Here is a 20,680-nt window from a genome sequence, read left to right on the forward strand (position 1 = left end):
GATAGGAATAGTTTGCAGAGCTGGGACGAGTGACGGCTGGAAGGACTTCCTTTCTTGTTGGTTTGTGGCCCTCCTCTCCTGGGAGAACAGCGACCTCTAGTGGCTTGTGCTGGGCAGCTGCGTGCAGACAGGGTTTCTGCTTCCTGCCCGGCTGCTATGGAGTTAATCTCCGCTGTTTTTGTGGGCGTGGCCTGGCTCGGGCAGCTACTCCAAAGTGGTGGAGTCGCGTTGGAGCAGGACCGGCTGGGAGGCTATTTATCTCCGTAAGGGGCCTCCCTGCTCCCTGCAGCCCAGGGGTTAGGGTGCCCAGGAATCCCTGGATTCCCTACCTCTGGATTATGTGTCCCACCCTGCCCCTTTAAGACTTCCAAAAAGCACCCACCAAAACAAAACAACGACCACCAAAAAAAAAAATTATAATTTTTTTAATTAAAAAAAAAGTTGGTCGCTCGTTTTTCTTTATTCTCCAGTGCCAGTCTCAGGCCTCTGTTCACCGGTCTTTCTGCCCTGTTTCTTTAGTATTGGGGTCCCTATCCGTTTAAGACTACCAAAAAGCGCTTGACAAAACAAAACAGCAAAAAAAAAATGGTCGCTCGCTTTTCTGGTGTCCTCCTGTGCCAGGCCACCGGTGCCCACTCACTGTTCTTGCTGCTCTGTTTCCCTAGTATTGGTGTCCCTATCCCTTTAAGACTTCCAAAAAGCGCTCGCCAAAACAAAACAGCAAAAAATCAAAAAAAAAAAAAAAAAAAATGGTCACACGCTTTTCTTATGTCCTCCGGCACCTGGCCTCCAGTGCCCTTTCACTGTTCTTGCTGCCCTGTTTCCCTAGCATCCAGGTCCCCCTGGGCACGTACTGTGTCTGCACTCTGGCCCTGATGGCTGGGGCTGGGTGTTCGGCAGTCCTGGGCTCCGTCTCCCTCCTGCTCTGCCTATTGTTCTCCCGCCGGGAGCTGGGGGGAGGGGCGCTCGGCTCCCGCCGGGCCGGGGCTTGTATCTTACCCCCTTCGTGAGGCACTGGGTTTTCTCAGGTGCAGATGTGGTCTGGATATTGTCCTGTGTCCTCTGGTCTTTATTCTAGGAAGGGTTGTCTTTGTTATATTTTCATAGATATATGTTGTTTTGGGAGGAGATTTCCGCTGCTCTACTCACGCCGCCATCTTCCGCCCCTCCTCTACTCAATATTTTTTAAAAAATACAGAGTGGAAAGAAAACATGGTCTAATTAGGAATATTGGTTCAAAGGAGTGACGAGGTAGATGGGCTAAAGAAATCTCTTGTGAATTGTCTGGTGACCTTTTGGCCAAAGAACTTCTTATATTAATTCTATAGTGTGATGTGGTACACCTCTACTGCTGTGAGTTGTTTGTAAAACTGTTTCTTCCACAGCCTCCTGCAGTAGTCTTTTAAAAACTTTTAAAAGTATAGCATTGTCCAGATCAGGGATTTTCAATGCTTTCTTCATTGTTGCCTTGTTAGAGGGAGACATTAATTTAATTTAAATTTCACAAAAGAAATTAAATATCTAATAATAAGATTTTTGTCTCTTAGAGTTGCTTCAAAGGTCATGAAGCATTGTATTATCTAACAATTTTTTGCCCCCACGGGCCAGTTTTCATGCACTTGGAAGAGCTGTCACCCACGTTAAAAATGCATGGTCTATATGGTAACAAGGAAGGGCAAAATAAACATTATGCTTGAGACAAAGAGGTGACCCATTAATGGCATGTATTTAGAAAAAGCGCACATCAAATAATAAGTGACTAAAAGAACTAAGCATTATGCCAGTGTTTAGCTCTTACAAATAAAACTCTTAGACATTATTATATTTTGATAATTGCTTCATCTTTGAATCGATTTTATTTCTTTCATTAATTTCTTATTGAATACTTATTTATGTTTCAGTCAGAGTTGTAGATGTTGGGGAAACAATGACTAGTAGGCTAGAAAGGAGCTCTCCTCTAGGAAGAAGGACTCCAGAAAAAGCAAAACACTAAACAAGCAATTAATTTAAAAGATGTTAAGTGGTTTGATAATGAAGCAAATTGTTTGGTCAGCACTTAATTATTTTAGGTGAAGAAGAAAGAAACACTAAAAACTAGGAATAAATGTTGTTAATGTTAAAGAGACAAAGATTTGGAAAGTTTAGGAGCATATTAGGTAGGGAAGTAAAAGCTTAACAGGGCCTCAAATGGGAGTTATTGTAGGACACTGAAATGCTGGTATGAAAGAGATAGTTGAGGATGTCCACAGTGCTTGATGGTATGGTAAAGAGAAGGGAATCACATTTATGTTTGTGTGTCTGTGTGTGTATATATATATATATGTGTGTGTGTGTGTGTATTTATATTTATATTATTTATAGAATATTTGTTATTAAGACAAGTTCAGAATTTGTTTATCAACATTATTGTTTTTCTACTTTCTGCTTCATTAGGTTTGGTGTTACACTCATTATTTACATCTTGCCATTTTCCCAAGTGTTCTTTGACATAATTTTGTATATTGGATGATTAATTCATTTATTTTCTCTCTTTAAAATTAGTACAAGAAAACAACTAATGTACAAGTCAAAGTCTTCTGTTACTATAAAGGTACCTTGCTTTCCTACTTTGGGGTAGGGTTATAAAAAAGAAAGGGGAGAATTTATTATATTTACATTTTATGATAAGATCTTGATAAATGAATTTTGCCACCATAGTAATAGCTTGATTTTTCCTAAAAAAAAAAAGTATGACTCTTAGAGAATTTAAAAATGAGGACTGCATGAATGTTTTAATATAATCTCTTCCCTAGGATTGGATTCTCTAATGTAAAAAAACCTTTTTTGCTACTATATATAAATAAACACAAAAATTGACCATCTAGCTTCTTTCTTAATTATAGATTATAGGATGAGTATATTAAATAATTCAAATGAACACCTGCAGTATTATTCATAATAGCCCAAAAGTAGAAACAAATCAAATGTTCATTGATCGATGAAAAAATAACAAAAATGTGGTATATCTGTATAATAAACTATTTTTCAGCCAATAAGGACGAAATACTTTTATATGCTATACCATGCACAAACATTGCAAACATGCTTAGTGAAAGAGACAAGACTCAAATGTCACATATTATGTCATTCCATTTACATAGAGGGTCCAGAACAGGCAATCCTACAGGGACTAAAAGTTGATTAGTGGTGCCAGGTCGGAGATGGGGGAGGGAAAGGGAAATTACTGCTGAAAGGTAAGGGCTTCTTTGAGAATGATGAGAATGTTCTAGAATTAGTGGCAATGTTTACACAACTTTGTAAATATTAAAAGCCAATGAATTTTATACTTTAAAATGATGAGTTTTATGGAATGCAAATTATATCTCAATTTTTGAAAGTTGGAAAATATATCAATAAACATTAATTTGCTTATTAAACCTTTTTAATAATCTCTTAAAGGGTATGATATTGTATAGTTTTTCAGGCATTTTTCCCTGAAGTCAAATGAAAGTAAAGAAAATAAAAATTATAAACATAGAATGACATCTTGTCTGTCTGTCTGTTTATAGATCTATCCATCTACATATCATCTATATACAATCCATCTATATATCATGAATATAATATTAGAAACCATAATCATGCCTCCAGTACCTTTAAGAATCCATGATCTATTTTATAGACAAACCACTTTCATATTTATATTCCACTTAATAACTCTATTTGTGTATGTGTTTCGGCTCTCTGTTTTGTTCATCTTTAGCTACGCCTTATTCCCAAATTTTAGAACTGTGTAGTCTGGAAAGATGTGATTTCCTATTATCTTGTCAGTTGAAAAAGAAGATTTGTGAAAATGAAAGTTCATGAGATTTGTCTTTAGGGATTTATTCCTATGAATTATACAAAATACAGACTTCTAGTAAAATGACATTTAGAAGTACTCATGCATACATCTATTTTAACCAATAAGTCAAGTTTTACTTATGTAATGTATTCCAATCACATGGAAGTCATTAAAGTAAGTGTCATCTCAGAAATGAGTGGTATTACAATAAAATATTCTGCAATAAAACAATACATAGCAAAAATATAAAAGCATAAAAAGTATTGTGCTCTTGATGCCTAATTTACCAACACTTCAGGTCAGCAAAATTTTTGAAGATTCATTCTTTTTTTAAGTTTTCAACAAATAGTACTTACCATACATTTTACCAAAATGATATACTATTCCCTGCATGGTCATAGATTAAGTCAAATAGAAGAAAAGAGGTACTGAAAAATGAATAAATGATCTGTAGCACAGTTTAACCAGGAACTTACATAATGCACATTCAGTATAAAGTCATTGTAGCATCCACACACGTCCTCTCTCAGAGAACTAATATTGTGGAATATTCTTTTTCATACATTTTTTTCTCATATAATCTGGAAACATAAAAGATGAAATTAGAGTTGAAGTACATGGCCTGTGATCCATTTGTTCCCTGCATAATGGAACGCCTGTGGCAAAAAGAAGAAAAGGCCAGTCTGATTTAGTCTCCTCATCCATGTGGTAACCGGACTTTGGACTGAATAGACTATCATTTTTGCTAGAAAGAAGGTACTTACCATTTGGATATTTTTAACAGGCTGGTTCATGTTAAGAATTGCTTGTAGAAAATAAAACGAGAAGCTAAGGATTTATGAGTAGGGCTCCCTGGAAAATGTCATGTAAATTGAAGAATAAATAGGCTGGTTTTATAAATTAGATATTCCCTGATGTATCTGGGGTAATAACCCGGATGTCTCATGCACATCCTCTTTTACTCTTGGTCAAAGTTCATTTTCTAAGGCAGGAAAGGAGAACATAGGGAGCTACCCTCAATATCCAGACCTTTCTCAGCTTTGTCTGTCCTATCTAATTGCCTGACTCTTTGAAGTTATTAACACATTTTATGAATGGTATGAATCTGAACTGACAACCTAGTCTTTAGTGAAAACTCAGTATGAAATATGTATAACTAGTGTTGAATGCCAATTCTCCCCACTAGTTAAGGAGTTCCATGGGACAGGCTCAAAGTCAGGCTTTTTCAAATATCATCATTCTTTATAATAAATAAGTAATAAAAATCCAATAATCATTTAAACTAATTAACTGAACAAATATGCATAAAATACATTGAAGATGCTACATGTTAAGTAGCATTGCCTACCCTATAAATATGTTATACTGCAATTGAGTAAACTAGCAAAAAATTATGGTTACAAGCATTTTGTAATTTTAAAAAGTTGTTTTGTTTTGGTCATCATTCTAACCTTACCAAAAAAGTAGAACATACTGGCTGTCCAATTTGGTCTCCCCAAAGTCAAGTCCAAGGTATTATAGGTTTTTATTATAATTTCTAATTGTCCAATAGCTTTAGTTACAGAACATGTGAATTAAAAGGCAGTTAGAGATAATGAGCTGCAGAGAAACTGGAAGTAGGTTAGAGAAGAAGAGGCAAATCAAAGTATGTCAGATAATATAATTATTTGATATTGTTATTACTATATTTGTTTAATAAATACTTCATAAAAGATAAAGGGAAATCAGGCAAAGGGCATTTATGGATTACTACTTTGCTATGGAAGCACCTCAAATGGTTAATGTGCTTTTATTAGTTGGCCTGACAGTAACAATAGGAGTGACAAAAGGGACCCAATAAACTGTCTCTCAGGTGCTCCTCATATTTTAACTTATTTCACCCTCATATAAATCAATAAGGTAGGCTACCGTTACTGCTTTTAAACAAGAAAGGGCTATGTTAAAATTCAATTAAATAAACTTGCCTAAATTCACAGGACCAAGAAGTGTGATGTGGCTGTAAACATATGTCTAAAACTACTTGGTACTGAATATGATAGACTGAGACCAATAGTTAAAGATAAGATAAAAAAACATTGAACTTCTGAGTGAAGATTTAGTAAAAAGATATAACTAAAAATATATTAAATGTTTGGAAATACATTTATCAATTTAAACAAAAAATATATATGAGTAGATATTAATTATGTTCCTGATAAATTCTAACTTTTATTGTATAAAATTATAATCTTAAATATGCATGGTTTATGTTAATGAACGCACAGCTTTCATTCATTATTATATCCATTAGCTTGGCATATAGTAAAGTTTTATGTTATCCAATGTCATATATTTATTTACTCAAAAGAAGTTAAGTTTCTCGACTTAGAAATTAGAGAGCAATTTCTTTGCATAGAAAATTAGAAGTAAATGCATACTATTAGATTCATGCTAGATTATAATAGTTGAATAAAATATTTAGCATAGTAAGCCAGTGTATTACACCAAAATGGAAATAATATAGATATTTTAGTGGCATCTATTTCATTAGAAGAATATTATATATACATATATATCTTTATTATATATAATTCACATCTCATAAAATTCATTTAAAGTTTATAGTTCATTAGTTTTTAATATAGTCACATAGTTATATATGCTGCACCGCAGTATAATTTCAAGCCTCATGCCCATAGCAGTCTCCTCCCTATCTGTCTCTCTTCCAGCTATAGACAAATGTCTACTTTCTAGCCCTACAAATATGCCTCTCATACACTTTATCTAAAAATAATAATACATTTAAAATATATATTTAATAAAAATATTTTAAAAATGATAATTACACAACAGATGTCTTTTCTGACTGGTTTCTTTAAATTAGCATGATATATTCCAGGTTTCATCCATGCTGTAGCATGTACCAGTACCTCATACCTATCTCTCCATTGCTAAATAATATGAATAATATTAATAGTTTGGACATACTTTGCTTATTTCTCCAATGTTAGCTGATAGACATTTTGGGCTGTTTCCAGATTTTTGCTATTATGAATAATGGTGCTATGAACATTTGCATGCAAGTTCTTGTGTGAACATATGGTTTCATTCCTTTGGATATACGTATATGTAGGAATGGCATGCTAGACTATATGGTAACTCAAGTTTTATATTTTGAAGAACTGACAAATTGTTTCCCAAAGCAGCTATACTGTTTTACTTTCCAACCAGCATTATATGTGGGTTCCAATTTCTTAACATTCTTGTCAACATTTGTTTTATCTTTTTTGATTATAACTATCATTATGAATATGAAATGGCATCTCATTATGGTTTGGTTTGCATTTTTCTAATGACTAATGATACTTAGCATTTTTACATGTGCTTATTTGTTTTTTGCATATCTTATTTGGAGACATTTCTTTTCTAATTTCTGCTCGTTTCTAACTGGATTATGTGTCTTTTTAATAGCTAACTTGTAAGAGTTCTTTATAAATTCTAGGTAAAAATTCTTTATTATATATGCCACTTGCAAATATTTTGTTCCATTCTGTTAGTTGTCTTTTGATGAAAATCAATTTATTTACTTATTTTTACAGTCAACTATACTTTAGGTGCCTTATCTAAGAAACTATTCCCAAGTCCAAGGCAATGAAGACTTGCTCTTATGATGTCTTCTAAGAATTCTGTAGATTTAGCTCTTACATTTATGTCTATTATCTACTTTGCATTAATTTTTGTATATTCTGTGAGACAGGGGTCCAAATTTTTTGTTTTGCATGTGAATATACAGTTGTCACTGACCATTTCTTGAAAAGACTATCCTTTTCCCATTATAGTGTTTTAGCACCTTTGCCAAAAATCAATTGACCATAAATGTAAGGATTTCTGTTTCTGGATTTTAAATTTCATTCCACTGATGTATCTTTCTATCCTTGTGCCATTAGAGAGAGACTGATTACTATAACTGTGCAGTAATTTTTAAATCAGGAAATTTGGGTACTCAAATCTTTTTCAAGATTGTTTTGGCTATTTTACGATCCTTACATTTACATATGAATTTTGGAGTCATTTTGTTAATCTCTGGAAAAAGGTTGCTGGAATTTTGATAGAGATTATATTGTAGGTTTATACGGGAAGTACTGCCATCTTAATACTAAGACAGATCCATGAATATGAGATGTCATTGCAGTTATTTCGATCTTTAAATTCCTTCAAAGATATTTCATAATTCTCAGTGTATATATTTCACTCATATTGAATTATTCTTTTAATGCTATTATAAAAGGAATTGTTTCTGCATTTCATTTTCAGATTGTTGCTACTGTGAGACAAACAATTGATTTTGTGTATTAATCTTGTAACTTACAAAACTGCTGAACTGGTTTAATAATTTATGTAGATTCTTTAGGATGTTCTCTATAAAAAATTATGTCATCTACAGATAGAGATATTTTACTTTTTCCTTTCCATTCTAGAAGCTCACCTAATTTTTCTACCTAGAATGTCTAGTGCAATGACAAATAGAAGTGGCAAGAGCAACCATCCGTATCTTCTTCCTGTTCATAGGGAACAGCAATCAGTCTTTCCCCATTAAGAGTAATGGTAGCTCTAGGTTTTTCATAGATAGTTTTCTTTAGGTTAATTAAGTTCCTTTCTATTTCTGGGTCACTGTGTGTTTTTATCATAAAAGGGGATTGTATTAAATGGCTCTTCCACATCTATTGAGATTTTTGTGTGGTTTTCCCCAGATGTTAAACCAAACTCGGTCATGGTGTGTAGTCTTTTTATATACATTGCTAGATTTGTTTTGCTATTATGTCATTAAGGACATTTTGTAGCTATATTAAGATATATTGGTATATATTTTCTTCTCTTTTGTTGTCTCTGTTTTTGTTATCATGGTAACATGGAAGAATTTGCAAAGAACTAGTACTAATTCCTTTTTAAACATTTCTTTGGATTCACCAGTAAAGTCATCTGTTCATGGATTTTTCTCTGTGGGAAGGCTTTTATAGCTAATTTGATCTCTTTACTTGTTATAGGTCTATTTATTTTTTCTATTTCTTCTACAGTGAGTTCTAATAGTTTGCATTTTTCTAGGTATTTACTCCTTCAATCTAGATTATTGAGCATGTTGGCACAGTGTTTTTTGTGGTATTCCCTTATCGGTAGGCCCCCAAAGATATCTATTTTCTAATAACTGTGAATAGTATTGTTGTATTGGTCTCCTTTTCACCCCAATTGTGAGAGAGGGATTCCCACCCTAAGGTTATGAGGATGGTGAGCATATGGTGCCCCAGCACTGGACAGATTAGATGAACTACAGTTTACTAATCATATATACTCCCAGCCTGGAGGGCAATGACATTGAACCATAAAAGAGGTGTTGAACTCAGCTACTGCATGAACAGCAGGGTCTGTGAGAGGCAGGCTTTGTAGTAACAAGAGAATTGGGTCACCACAGGGAATAGGAATTCTCCTATATTCCCTTAGGAGAATATAGTTGGCTTATTTGAATAATTCCACAGGCTGCCAGGGAACTGAGTGAGGATACACACACACACACACACACATAGCTGGTTTATAGTCATGTACAAGTTATTTATTTCCTTGTTGCTCTTTCTAGATATCCTATACATTATTGAAAACAGGGTATTATATCTCTAAATATTATTAAATTACCTATTCTCTAACTAGTTTTGACTCTTCTTTTTCCTTAATGTATTTATGGACTCTTTTATTATACATATATGTAAATATGTTACATATATATTACAGAATTATATCTTCCTGATGAATTGGAAGACATTATAAAATATCCTACTCTGTGTTTATAAACAATTTTTGTTTTAAAAATCTACTTTGTCTTATATTATCAAAGCCACTTCAATTATCTTTTGGTTACTGTTCCCATTGTTTGGTAAGTGGAAAATGCCTCCCCCGAATCCCCACCATCCAAGGATAGCAGGTCCTAATCCCTGAAAATTATAAACTGTTAACTCATAAGGAAAAAGGGTTTTTGCTGATGTGATTAAGGATCTTCTGATGGAGAGATTATTGTGGATTTCCTGGATGTACTGTAAATGCATTTATACGTGTCTTTGTAAGAAAAGGGCAGAGAAAAATTGTGTATACACACAGAAGAAGAAGGTGATATGAAAATGGAAGGGAAACACTTTTGAATATTGCAGTAATGCAGCCACAAGCCAAGAAATATTAGCAGCCACTGGAATGAAGCTAGAACAGAGGCAAGGGGTGGATTTATCTTGAGGTTCTCTGAAGGGAGTACAGCCCTATAGACTCCTTGATTATATCCACTGATAATGATTTCAGACTTCTGGAATCAGAACAGTGAGAGTTTAAATTTCTACTATTTTAAGTCACCACATTAGTGGCAGTTTATTATAGCAGATGAAGGAAACTAACACATATGATATATATTTTTCATTCTTTAATTTTCAATCCATTTCTGTTTTTGAATCTAAAGATTTCTGTTGTAAACATAATTTGGATCATGTTTTATAATTGACTTTTTCAATCATTGACTTTTGATTGCATTTTAATGTATTTACATTTAATGTAATTACTAGTAGCTACATTATTAGTAGAACTTCTCTCTCTCACATTGCATTTTCTTAGGTCATATAATTTTTGCTCCTGTATTCTTCAATTAATGACTTTTTTTGTGTTAATTAGGTATTGTGTAGTGTATCCTTTAAATTCTCCCTTTTTTATTATATATCTTTGGAGTTATTTTATTTTGGTTACTGCTATAGAAGGAATGTTTGTATGTTCCCTGAACTCCTCTGTGGAATCCAGTGGGAGAGTATTTGGAGGTGGAGTCTTTGGAAGTGTTTGGTCACGACTGCAGAGCACTCATCATAACAGAGGCCACAGAGACACCCCTCACCCCTTCTACCATGTGATGGCAGAGAGAAGATGGCCATCTAAGAACTAGGAAACAAGCTCTCAACCAGATGCTGAATCTGCCAAGGACTTGATCTTGGACTTCCCAGCTTCCAGAACTATGAGAAAGAAACTTCTGTTGTTTATAAGCCACCCAGTCTATATTTTTGTTAGAGAGGATGATGTGGACTAAGACAACTACCCTGAAGATTATAATTAACATATAAACTTAAACCAATCTGGTTATTTTTAATACTAACCTAATTTCAATAGTATAAGAAGCTTTACTCCAAAATGCCTTTGTTCTCTTCTGCTCTGTTGTGCTATTATTGTTATACAAATTACATCTTTATATATTATCAACATGGTTTTGTACTTATTGCTTTAAGCAATTAATTGCATTTCACATCAGATAGAAGGCCAGATTCACAAACAAAAATATGTTTATACTGTCCATTATATCTACCTACGTAATTACCTTTACTGGCACTCTGCTCTTCTGTTCGTTCCTCACTCACTGGATTCTAGTTACTGTGGGTGCTGCTGTCTTGTCAGCATACTGATCTCATGTTTGGCAATGCCTTGAAAATAGAGCTTTTTTCACGGAGCTGATCACTGAGTCAAATCAAACAGCCATACCACCTTGGGAATGGAGATTTTCCAGACTGTAGCTAATTTGCACAAAATATTGCTGTGATTGGGGATGGAGTCTTAAAATGGAATCAAAGAGAGAGGTTCATTAAAATTCTCTCATTTCACTGGAAGTCTGCTAATTCTCATAGCTTCTGTGACAAGGGCTAAGGAGAATGTAGGGGTTGCTTCATACACTGATACCTTGTAGAGGTTCAGTAGTTTCTCTTGGATAGATACCTTTCAGTTCATTCTATGGATATAGCTAATTTCTGGAATTCTAAAATGGTTGATTTTAGCTGTTTTGATGTTTGTGGGAGAGTAGTTTACCAAAAGCCTTACTTGGCCATTCTGGAAATGAGCTTTGAAATACAAATGTCTATACTTTTTATTAGAGAACATTTCAATGCTCTCTTTTTTTGTGGTATTAGGAGACATCAATCCATTAATTCACAAGAGGTTGCAAAATGGTACTATTTCAATCACTCCATTTCTTTGTGAGTTATAAGCTGGGATACATGTACAGAGAGATAGATAATATATACATGTCTTCTGTTGTTTTCCAATTTCTAAAGTAATGAGCTGTTTCCATAGACTTATCAAACATGACCAATAAAGGTTTTTGTTTGTTTTATTTTGTGTGCCTTTTGTATTTTTGTTTCTTACTACATGTTGGACTCTTGAATTAAGCATATTTGCTGTATTTTAACCAAATATTCTTAAATGCTTACATTGTTTCACCATCAGCCAGTGGGGAAGTGGGGGTGAGGGATCAAGTTGGCTCCTGAAACATTTTGACATTATTTTGGTGACTTTCATAGCTACTTTCTTTTGTTGGACTTCCCTTATATGCCGTTTCTCCAAGGTTTCTTTGTTCCATTTTTATGAAAATGGTATTTAGAGACTCCAAAATGCAATATCACAGTTACTCATTGCTACCAGACTTGTATTTTCCATGCATTTTAGAGATAGGAAATAAAAATACTCGAAATGAATTTTTTATTTGTGTGTGTTGCCAAAGAAAAGTTGTGGAAGTTAAATAGTCAAGAAAGACTTTACTGAGAACTATTGTAATAAGGGAGAGAGATTAAATATAACTCCCCTGAAAAAAAAGCAAGAGATTTTAAGTGCTGGGGTGAACAATTGGAATGAACTGGACATTGTGGAAGCTGGTCAATGTCACTAGGACATCTGTTTGCTAATTGGTATTTATCAGTTATGTTCCTACCTTCTCATAGAACACAGAAATAGGTGCTCTTTCTTGATGATTACATTTTAAATGGATGGCTTCCAGGTCTTTGAGAAAGACACCTCTCAGTTGCAAAACTGTCAAGAGGTTGGGAGATTTACATCTCAAATGGGCAAAGAAAGAATTTACAACTGAAAGTTTGCTGAAGTAACTCTCTAAGAAAAGGATGATATGGGTATATACACAGGAAAAAGCCTGTCCTTAAGTACAATTAAGCTCCCAGGGCATGTTATGGCTTTCTTAATCAATAACCATACCTATACACACATACATACATACGTAGTAATATATGTGTATGTGATATAATACAAAAGACAATATACCTCATGAGTACATTCTAGCATTTTCAATACAAATTCATGTCTATAGAGCTTTTACTTAGTCTCATCAATCTTATCACTGTTATTTACTTTTCCCTTCAATAAAAATCTTAGCTCACAAGTAACACCACCATAACTACCCATTTATTTTTCTCAAAAGGCACATACAACTGTCTCAGAATAATCACAGAATTATCACTAATGATGTTATTTTTGCAATTCTTTTTGCCTTAATTCATATCACACGAAGATATATGGTTAAAGTACTGTATTTCAATGTCACTTGAAAGTGTTTTTCTCTGTAGTGTACAAACTCAATATAAACTTAAGCTGATTTGTTTTAGTTAACTTTTTATTTTTGAACATACAACCTTAATGTAAAATATTTGCTTGATACCAAAATCAAAACTATATAAATAGTATATTCAGAAAACCCTAGTTTCTATCTCTGCTCCTCTCCACATCATTCTTTCTATAGATAACATTCTCCTCACATTACAGTTTATTTTTCCATTGTTTCTTTTTTATAATATACATAACTGTGTTCACACACACACACATTTCATATTTGTAGCTAGCTCTCTTCTGGCTACAGACTGAATATTTGTGCCCCTCAAAATTCATATGGTAAAACCTAATTCTTATGTGACAGAGCGGGTCTCTGTGAGGTGCCTAAATCATGAGAGCAGAGCCCCCATGAATGAGATTAGTATTCTTAAAAAAGAGACCCCACAGAGCTCCCTCTTCCGTTCTGTTTTGTGAGATTACAGTGCGAAGACAGCTGTCAGTGAGGAAGCAGGCTCTCACCAGACACCGAATCTGTAGGCACCATAATCTTGAACTTCCCAGTTTCTAGAACTATGAGAAATAAGGGTTATTTATAAGCCACCAGTCTATGGTATTTTTTTTCTAACAGCCTTAATAGACTAAGACACTCCCTTTTTACATTATGTTAGCTATGCACACTTTTCTTCACATTGATTTTAAAATAATAAACAACCTTGGAGCTTACTTCATAGCATATATAGAGTCAACCTTTATTCCTTTTTAAAGTCGAAATAGTATTTGCAGAGTCTCCACAGTGTGAATACAATAAAGTGTTTTATCTCTTGAATTTTCATTTGCACTGAATAAAGTAGATAACTGTCAAGTCACTACGATGCACACTTGAAAGCAATATAATATTTTATTTTTAAAAAAAGGAATTGCTTTCCACTGAAAAACAAAACAAAACAAAACTGAATGACTAAAATGTTTCCATCCTGGCAGGGCAATATTTTAAAGCACTCTTTCAGATAAAGAAAATTATGAAATGTGAACCAATTCATTGTCTAGAAAAAAGGCTTCTACTTCAGATTTTAGACACCTGTAACAAATAGCAATTTTAATTAAACTAATAAAAATAAAGCTCTTATTTGTGGACAAATACATAAATAAATAAATAGACATTCCAAAAGCCAAAATAAAAAAGTGAAAAAGATACAGGTAAAATTAACTTTAAAATAGAGTCTATTTAATACAAGATATCCAAAACACTTTAATTTCAACATGTAATCAATTGAATAGATTACTAGTGAGCTATTTTTGCTTATTCATTCTAAGTAAAAAAAAAAGTTTATTCAATCAGTTCTCCTGCTAATGAATACCTGGCCATTTTTATGTGAGACTATTATCCTCACAGTATTACTGAGTTTGTATGTATGTGTTCTTGAACTCTTGGAAGAGGAGTGGTGCCAAATTACTTTTCTTACTTTTAACATGTAAAGGTATTTTCCTATTGTTTTTCCCATGTTAAAAATGTTACCTTCTTCCCCTCTCCAACATTTATCTAGCCTCTTTTTTTTTTGCCCCGATTGTACCTGCTCTGTTCAACTTTTATTTACTTCCAGTATTTCTCCTTACTTCAGGGATTTGTACTTTCTGGACAAAGGGAATTTCAGTTGGTTCATTTCAATAGTTCTGAGAACCCCAAACACTTCCTGCTGTGGTCTTGTGGCATTCTGGAAAACTCTCCCCCCATTTTATGGGCTGTTCTCAAATGGGCTTGCTGAGATTTCCACTGAGCACCTTACAGCATTTGGGGTTTCTTTGGCTCTTTCAACAGTCACTTTCCTTTCCTCATTTTCTTAAAACTGCAAGAATAACAAGGTCAAATTTCCACACTTTACATTGAACTTTTTCATAACCATGAGAGTAACTGTATGACAATAACTTATAAAATACTTTATCTCATTTCATTTTTATAGCGTTAATGGCCTCATCCATATATTCAAATAGTTTAAGATATCTACCACTGATGGCAAACAGAGTTATAATTGCTAAAGCTGGAATTGAAACCAGCCTCCAACTGGAAGCCAAAAGTGTGCTTCATACCGTTACAGCTTAAAGCTAAACCTCTTGTAGGTTGGATACAGACTATTCTATCAATTTGATATAGTTTCCCCCTGCTTTAGAGACTTAAGGGAAATAGCCCATGGATATCCTAAACCAGTAATATACATTATCTCAAATTGTAGCTCCAAGAAACTCAAAAGTGTGTGAGTGACAGAGAAGGTGACTAGCACCATTGAGAAGAGATGAGAGACTATGTCTCCAGTCTCTCAATCTATGATCCTATACATTAATTAAATTGGAAACATTCCCTGTAGGAACACTGTGAGGTCTGTGCTGTTACTCCTTACTCATTAAAACATTGTTCTTTTAAGTGAATTAGCCAATTACCTTTAGGAAAGCCTGCCTTTTTGAATTTCAAAATAGCCTTTCCTGCACTCTTTACTATCTGACATAATATATTGAGAATAAAAATATATGAACCTCACTTGCTTATTCATTAGTTATAGCAATACTAAAGTGAAAGTAATTGTATTACTACTAAGAATCCCCTGGTAGGTTCTCAGTAAGATGTTTGCCCAAATTTTCTCACTGTTAGAAAAAGTCATGGACTGTTACGAGATGCTTTCACTATTCTGGTGTTTTTTGAGGATCCTTGAATCCTCAGCCAGAAGTCAATATTTTCAAATATAATAGAAATGATTACATATAAAATAAAATTAAAAGGTTTTTAACTATGATTTGGTAAAATTTTGGACCATGTTTGTATTAACAAACCTATTATCCTGAGAAACCATGTGCCGGCTGACATGGCATGACTCCTAAAATTTATTCCTATATCCCTGGCAATTGTAGCTGCAGCAATCTTTGCCCAATCAAGAGACAGAGATAGTACGTTAAACAGAGGAAGTTTAACATAAGAAATATTAAGTATAAAAAGAGAATAATTATAAGATGCAAGGAAACCCTGTATGGTATCATAAGATTAGGATCACTCCAAAGCACTCCAGAAAGGGTAAGTTTAAGAGTTCTGACTTTGTTAAAGAAGATGCAGTACATTTGGATTTGAGAAGCAATAAATACAAATTGATGACTGATAGTAACTAAGCCAATTTTAGGTCACATAAGTAGCAAATGATAAGACATCAGGCCATAACAGGGATGGTAAAACGTTTTAAATAGGTTAATAGCAATCGTGCCATTGTGGTCCTTTTCTTACATAATATGCACATTGATTAATACATTATCCAAAGTCTTTCATATTCTAAATTATTTTCCACTGTGGCTCAGCCATTTTCACCAGTACTAAAAGTACAGGTAATTAAATAATAAATAATTAATGACTAACAATGATAAAGAGAGGTAAATTCATGTAAGATATTCACTAATATATGTATGTAAGGACTCAGATGTAGTACACTGACTTAATTCAGCTTATGTGAGATGAAAGTATAAAATACTGGTTAAGAGTTAGGTTTCTAAGTCAAATTCCCAAATTTCCACTAATAGCTTTGTGGTTTGGCCATGTTAATCAAGTTCTCTATTTCTCAGTTTACTAACTTAAATAATGGGATAATAATAACATCTGCTTACAGGGTGGGGTGTAATCAGTTTAATTGATAAATTTAAGTATATAGAACAAAGCCAGGAAAATAATGAAGACTCAACAAACATGACTATGATCACAGTTACCAGACCTATCAATTAACCAGAGGGAGCTTGTTTATGAACTTGGGATATATTGATGAAAAGGGTGAATAGAATAATCACAGTAAGAAATATCTAACCTTACAATTTGCATTAATATCAGACACTAAAATGTGCCTAGAGTCTAGATAAAATAAAGTATTTTAACTATTATTATTGAATCACATTTTTTTCTGCATGATACTTAGGAAAAGTTAAATCCTATAAATAGATGTACCAGTGGGGACCTGGTCCTGAGAACTAGAGGACATGCTACAGAGTATAACCCTGAGCCCCAGACATAGGCTGGAGCATTGTAGTATATATTCAACAAAATTAGATGATGTTTTAATAGTTAATTTGATTACTAAGTTTGTTATCTTTAAACAAAAGAGATAGAGAAGGCGCCCCCAGAAGCAAATTCAAATAATATTTAATATCATAATATAAATCATGAGATACTGCTTCATTAGATGGTTATTATTAAAACGAAAAAAAAAGAAAAGAAGTGTTGGCAAGTATGTGGAGAAACTGGAACCCTCATTCATTGCTGGTAGGAATGTAAAATAGGATAGCTGCTGCCAAAACATTATGCCATTTCTTCAAATAATTAAACTTAGAATCACTGTAAGACCAGAAATTCCACTTCTAGGTATATACACAAAAGAACCGAAAGTAGGGGTTCAAACAGGTATGCATATACCAATGTTCTTAATTCATTATCATCACTCACAGGAGCAAAAGGTGGGGACACCCAAACGCCCATAGAAATATGAATGGGTGATCATAATATATTGCCTTTGTTCTAATTCAGTTTATCTATAATTTACCTCAATCCTGCATTTGTAATTTCAGCCTATTGCAAAAAAATAGGTTCTATTCAAAATGTAAAAGTTTAATATCTATATTAAGAATAAGAAATGACCTATGAAACAAAGAAAGAAAAAAGAGGACAATAAGAAGCATTGGAGACATCTTAAAATATCTAACATTTCCAAGACTACATAAGGAGCAAAAGCGTGAACAATGAAAACAGTTGTGTATTAGTCTATTAAATGAACAGGGTTTATTAGAATTCCATGATTTCTCATTATTGCAAATATTGAATTCCCTAGATGGAAAGTTTCCCAGTAGGTTTGGAATTTACTAAAAATCTGTCATGAGAAAATTGTTAGAAGATCCATAATTAAAATGTAAAGTACTTTTCTGGATAAGAACACTTTGTCTTATTGGAGAATCTGGACCTCATTATACTTTGAGTTGGTGAAAGAAGGAATGGAAATGTTTTCCTGTACTATCTGATGTTATGCACAAGAGAAAAGGAACTGCTAAAGACTTTATGATGAGTATTAAAAATATCAAATGGACTTATGTTTCCAAAAATAATAATAACAAATCTCTTTGCAGACAAAAATGGACAGAAAGGAAGAAGTGGTGAAGGTTAATGAAGCAAATTAGACTCCAAAACCTCAAACACATGATGGTAACCAGGAAAGGAGACCAAAGTCATTTCATTCCTGATGGAGAAATCAAGTCAGAAAATTATCCTGAAACCTAGAACTACCTTTTTCCTGACCCCACACTCAACAAAGACAATTTTCAAAAAACAAAAACAAAAAAAGGGAAACTGAAAACATACTGTAAGGCAGCAGTTTCCACTTCTTGAAGGGGCAAAAGAGAGGGAGAGAGTCATTCAACAAAATTAGGCCAAACTGTTCCCAGAAATAAGAAATGAACATCTTTAGACTGAGACCACCTAGCAACAGCTCTAATGCCTGTATTGGAGGTGCAAGTAGGGCAGATGAAGGTAAATCTGCCTTCACAGAATGGATAATCTTGGAAAAGAAAAAACTGAGCAACACCACACATACACACACCACCCATGTACAAGGAAAACAAGTTAAATTAACTTAATGTGTTTTGTCTCTGCACTCTTCCAGTGGTAAACATCTTTGTTACTTTGCTATTTCATTCAAGTGTATAGACTTCAGCACAAGTCTTCACTCTCTCTGTCCTACTTCAGACAGGAGAGAAAGGCTACAAAGATCTCTGATTTGGGCTTGGAAGTTCCTGTCACCTGGGTGACCCAGGCAGGGCTGTAGGTATATGATCATGCTCTTTAGTAGGCTACTAGAACATTGTGGGTAAAATTATAGTATTTCCAGAATCTCTCACCTCGCTTTGGTGCATCTGCATATCAATCGTTATTTCAAGGGGTGAGAGAAGTGGTCCATCTACATATCAATAGGCAAGTACAAGGGCATGCAAGGGTTTATCTGGACTGGAGAGGTTGGGTGGAGCTCTCTTCTGCTGCAGCCTGGTCAGAAGAGAGACAGGGATGACTGCTTGTAGGAAATAAAAGGAATTCTTAACTCTATTTCTCCCTTTGACTGGTTTTCATTTTAGAGGTATTTTGCCCTGGGACTTTCCCCCCAGAGTTACAAACATAATATCACTCTATCCAGTGCTCTGCAGCTCCCCCAAATCCTGGAGTAGTAGGGGCTTAGTTTCCACACTGTGAAGATTTGAGTGGACACTGGAAGCCAGGTGACTCTGGCTTCAGAAGTTGGCCAGAGATCCTCCCTATGTGAAGCAGGAGATTAATGAACTTCCCTTTCCTCTCTCTGTTCTTCTTGCTCTCTACTGCCTGCATGGCTGCTGACATTCTCTGCCACTCTGCTTTAAAGAATCCTTCCTTACCTACACTCACCAAACCTGTTCAAGAATTCCTTCTCTACCAGAGTCAAGAAGCCTCCCTGACCCAGGATGAAGATTGACCTAAGTGCACAGGGAGAGACTTTCCCCAGATCCAGCTGCCTCACAACACACTAGCATCCCCAAAAGTTCTTCTTTGTCATACTGATTCTTTTATGCTAATTATTATTTTTAAGAAATAGCAGTCCCAAGTGAAGCTCTGAAAATGAGTAGAAGTTATCTTTTTGTAAGAAACATTTATACTTTTAAAGGAAATCTCCATTTGTAAGGATGTCTTCCTCACTATCAGGAAGAGGAAGATATCTGCTTCTCTAGAAACTGTTAGCAATGGAAAAAGCATGGACTTAAGTCTGCATAACACCCTTACCTTTGTTATCTGCGGTTTTTCTGATGACCCCCCATAACTTACTCCCCAGCCCCAACATCTTTTCTCCTTTGCTGAAGATGGTATTTAAAGTGATGGCTTGAGCCATCTCAGGAAGTTACTCAGTTTCTCTGGGTATTTCCCATGTATACAGGAGGTATACATGTTGTTAAACTTTTGCTGGATTTTCTCCTGTTAATTTGTCCTATATTAATTTAATTATTAGACCAGCCAAAGAACAGAGAAGGGAAAACTTTTCTGCCCCTACAGTGCAATTTCTAATAACTAATGATCAGCATTTTTTCAGTTGTTCCATAACCAGCTGTATATCATCATTTGTGAAATGTCTTTTTGAAATCTTTGGCCAATTTGTTTATTAGGTTGTTTGTTTTCCTAGTATTGATTTTTGAGAATTACTTATTCAAAAGAGAAAAAGTCCTTTATTGGAAAGGTTATTTGCAAATATTTTCTCTCAAATTGTAATCTGTCTTTTCATTTTCTTAAGAATGTCTTTCAAACAACAAAAAATTATTTTGTTATAAAGCTGGAAGCTGGAGTCCAAGATCAAGGTGTCAACAGGTTGGTGTCTTCTGGGCCTATCATTGGCTGTAGATTGCTTTATTCTCCCTGCGTCTTCATCTGGTTTTCCCTCTGTGTACATCTATGCCCTACTC

The sequence above is a fragment of the Manis pentadactyla genome, chromosome 5, assembly GCF_030020395.1.
Source record: "Manis pentadactyla isolate mManPen7 chromosome 5, mManPen7.hap1, whole genome shotgun sequence".
In the NCBI taxonomy this organism is placed as follows: domain Eukaryota; kingdom Metazoa; phylum Chordata; class Mammalia; order Pholidota; family Manidae; genus Manis; species Manis pentadactyla.